Source organism: Octodon degus, unplaced genomic scaffold, assembly GCF_000260255.1.
Source record: "Octodon degus isolate 3935 unplaced genomic scaffold, OctDeg1.0 scaffold00081, whole genome shotgun sequence".
NCBI lineage: Eukaryota > Metazoa > Chordata > Mammalia > Rodentia > Octodontidae > Octodon > Octodon degus.
Window position 1 is genome coordinate 5788039 of NW_004524657.1, and position 4731 is coordinate 5792769.

The following is a 4731-nucleotide window of genomic DNA, read 5'->3' on the forward strand; positions in this document are numbered from 1 at the left end:
TTAATGAATAGAATGATTTGTTCTAATGGTGTTTGTAAATGGGATCACAAGTCCGCATCTTGTACAGCAATTAGCCACTAAGAAGAATGTATGCAGTGTATTATTTGTTGAAACTGTCCTTCCGATATGATTTGAATCTGTCTCATTGCTATCTGTTTGTCAATAAAACTTTGAGAAAAAAAAAAAAATAAAGAAATAAGAACACATGATGTAAAGGGAATTTAATGCATCTCATGCCTCCTAATTATCCTCATTTTGTTTAAATTATTTTGGTATTCATGTTTAAAGAACTCTCAGTGCATTTATTTAGGGAGAAAGCTTATATTTTCTTAGTCTAGCGAAAGGCAAACCCAAGAAAAAAGGAGAAAAGTAGGTGTGAAGAAATCAGAAAATATGCTCAGATTTTTTATAACCAAATCTGCATCTTTAAACTTATGATTAAGCCACTACCACCTCGTGCCTGCCCTGTCGTAGTCTAACTGCTTTCCCCGTCTTCTACTCTTTTCACCTCCGCTAGCATCTGGGATAGTATTCTAAAAGGACAAATCAGAGCACATTCTTAGGTCCCTGTAGTAATATCCTTTACCTAAAGTTTCTGTTCTATACTTTAACCTACAAAACTCAGGTCCCTGCAGCACTGTCACTGCCCCGCTGTTCTGTCTCATCAGATGTCATGTCCCCCACTATGCTCCAGCTATAAGGCCTCCCTAGTTTGGCAGAGGAAAAGGCTTGTTCACCATCAGATGTCACCATTGCTTAGCTCTCTGTGAAGGTAATTTTATTGCTGGCTCTTTCCACTGCTGGCTTCTTCTAGGCTTTCAGGCCTCAATTTAAATTCTTCATCTATAGAACTTTGTTCTTTGTGTAAGACGATGCATCTCTTACTCTATTTCTTCACATAATTTTATATTTTTATATCAATAATCAAGTTCTCAAGTTGTCTCATTCATATATTTCTTTCTTTCTACGCTTGTCCCAACCAGAATATCAGGTCTGTAAGGACTAAGAGCCGAGTCCGTGTCAGGTACTTCACAGGTGCTCGATGGCACAGAGGACAGAAATTAATCATGAGAACTTATGAAACTAGTTCGAAGGCTGGCACAACTTTCAATTTCAAATTCTTCTTGTTTTTGGATAGCGGGTCTCTTTAAATGTATATAAAATATTTGAAATAGCTGTTGTGTTGGTAATCCAATACAGTGTTGATTTAAAGATAAAATAAATTGTTGAAGTCCAGCTAAAGTTAGCTATCTATCAATGATGCAACTCACCACTGTAGGATATTTTCTAGTAAGGCTTCATTTTTTTCTTTTAAATCTTATTTATTTATTTTGTACAAATCTGAGGCCTCATGTCTCAGCCTCCCCAGTTTTGGGATTACAGGTGTGCACCACCAAGCCTGGTTTTGGTGGCTGGCACTGCGCCCGGGTGTTTTGGGGGGTGCAGTATGCAGTACCAGGGATCAAATGTGGGTCATTGCCCTTGCCAAGAAGTTGCCTATGTAGATAGATATCATGTCCACATCTTGTACAGCAATTAACCACTGGGAGGAATGTATGCAATGTTAATTATTGAAACTGTCCTACCAATTTGATTTGAAACTGTCTCATTGCTATTTGTTTATCAATAAAATTATGGAAAAATAAAGAAGTTGCCTAGAGCTCTGAGCTATCTCCCCAGACCCAAGGCTTCCTGATTTAGGATAAGCACAGTATACTTATTATTACATTGTGACCAGCACTGCAGTTATGATACAGTGTGAATGATAATGCAACACTGAAATACAAATAAAGGCCACTTTTGAATTGAGGTAGTTGTGCTAACTTGAGATGTATTTTCTTTTCTTCCCACTGGCTCATATAGCATTCTTGAGCAGTTCAACTCCATTTATTCCACTTTGAATAAATCCAAATGCAATGAGGTGAAACCTACAGGGGAAGACTTGCTTGTGGTTTGGCTGAATGATTTTCCCACAAGATGTTATTGAAAAGATATAATTCTTGGCTTCCAACAAGAATATTTAAAATATTTTTTGTCTTGAAAATACTAATGTGGCAGCTTCTAATCTTCCATATTTAGACTTTTATAAGAAGCTTTGGAAATAATAAAATAAATTATTCAATGTGAAGTGAAAAAATATAATATTTAAAAATGGGTGATTGATTACTCTATAGTTGTACTAAAGGTACAATGCAAAGAGACAATTAGATTAGGTGGACTAGAATTAATTATGCCTCTGGAAAGTTGGATAGGGTGCTAGGGTCAAGAGCAAAAGTGAACAAAGGAGGGCCTACTGATTGACAGCTCTGGTAAAATTCTTAGAAGTTGACTGGATCACAGTAGCTAGTTATAGGAAAGCCAAAATCAAAACCTAGAGAACATAAACAACTGCTTCTGCTTAACATTTCATTTTCAGTTCTATCCTTGTTATGACCTATGGTTTAAATTGGATATTAAAACCAATTTCAGTTATTCAAGCCATCAAAGTCAAATATAGCTAATATTTGCCCTTTAATATCCTTAGTAGAAATGCTTGAATAAAAAGTCAGCAGTCATCTGTCTTGAAAAGTTTAGATTCCATTCCTCAAATACACTGAGCTTATTAGTTCAGTTAAGTTTGATTGAGCCCCATTGGGGGTAAGAACCACATTAGTTATGCATACAGAACTCAAAGCTGAATCATTAGTTGTCACTGTCCTTATCAAAGGTAGCTCATAAAACCAAAGAATAGAGCCACAAACAAGACAGAAATAATGACTGAGGACTTTCAGATGAATCAATGCTAACAATAGTTGGGTGCATCATCAAAGGTTTAATGAAAATGTTAACACTTTAGTTGATAGTCCAGGGTAGTCAGGATTTTTACTGCACTGCAAATGGGTGTTCTAAATGAAATAAATGACATGAATAGAACAAAGGAACATAGAGTATTTTCTAGAAATAGAGTGTATTAGGTTAGCCAGAGATGAGAATGCCACTGAACTGTATGACATAAAGTTAAGAATATTTATAACAGTTACATTATGTGGATCCCTGAATACTCGGATGTAAGTGAAATGCTTTATTTGGTTGACAATGGAAGACAATAAGGCTTTAGAACTCTTCCGGTGGATGAACAAGCTGTGTGTTTAAGGAAAATACAACTCAGATTGCCATATCGAATATATAAATGAGGTGGATGTTAGAGCTCAAAGTAAACCACTTATGAGGTCATTACAACAGCCCTGGACAGGATATAAATGAATAAGGATGGAGAAAGCAATTAACAGCATTGTCTGGATGTTAGCCAAGAAACTTGGCAGTCGATTTGGTATAGGGAAAGGGGAGGAGCTATATTTGACTTTGATGGTTTGAATAACTGAAAGTAGGACCTTTTAATGATATTATTAATAAAAATAGAACAATGAAAAGATAGGAGGGCTTCAATGGAAGAGATACTAGTATCCAACTCTAGAAACTTCTGGCAAGTAATTTGAATTTTTTGAGTTGTCTTAAAGTTTTGAAAATTAATAGAGTGGAAATTATGACACAGTTTCTGATGATCCATGTAACTGTAAATTGAATTTTTTGAAAAGGAAAATGAACTAGTTTATTTTGGAGTATTTTGAATTTAAGATATTTATGCAATATTTACTATGTCCAACATATAAATGAAGTTTGGAATGAGAATATATGAATGTTCAGACTACTTAAAATTTCTCTAATATAATTCAGACCTCACATTTAATTTGTAAAAAATGTTGTGAAAAGCTATCTTTTTGGCAGAAATTATGTACATCTGAGTTTTATCCAAAAGTTTATTTCTTTTGGAGTAAACGATGTAAATGTGTTAGACTATACTTGTGTTAGAAGCAAGTGAAAAAGTATCTTTTACCATTGTTAAATATTCTAAAACTGTTTTTGGTACATTGCTTATGGTAAGAGTTTAAAATCTGAAACTTCACAGGTGTCAAGTTATCACTGAGGAATTTGTTACTTATTAATATGAAGCATTGTTACTGTTGAAAGTAATCTTGCTCAGAAGACAAGTTCATTTTCATAGAACAGCCTCTGGTGGAACAATAAAAGCTAAGGTTCCTTGAACTTTACTGAGGTGAGTGGAAAAGCATACAGAGAAGAATAAAGGGAGGGTGATGAATAAAAAATGTGATAAAATTGAGAAAATAGGGCCGGGGAGATAGCACAGTAAAATAAGCACTTGCCTGGTAAGTACAAGGTCCTGAGTTCAATCCCCTGTACCATACACACACACACACACACACACACACACACACACACACACACACAAATAAATAAATAAAATTGAGAAAATATTCTTCCCTCCCCTTCTTATCTATGTTTATTAAAGAAGAAAATAGAGACAATAGCTTGAATTGCTCAGTGTTTAGTTTCCAGACACAAAGTGAGAAGCCAAAAATTGTGAAGAACGAAGTTTTTTTCTTACTACGGTATGCTTCATTTACTATACTTTTTAGAAAATGATATGAAACACAGTAAACATAAGTAAATGACTTTTGCAGACCAAAATTAGAGAAAAAGGAGGGCTGCAAGGAAAGCCATCATTTTGGCCCTAGCCTTCCAAGGTCAATTAAGACTCAGAACATATGAGAACTTGTACTGTAATGTCATGTAACTCGGTAGGGTCCCAAATTTTCTGATCAAGGAGATTATGGGGCCAAAGAGGAAAGTGATCGATGATGTAGAGTGTGCCTAAGGAGAGTCACATGGAGA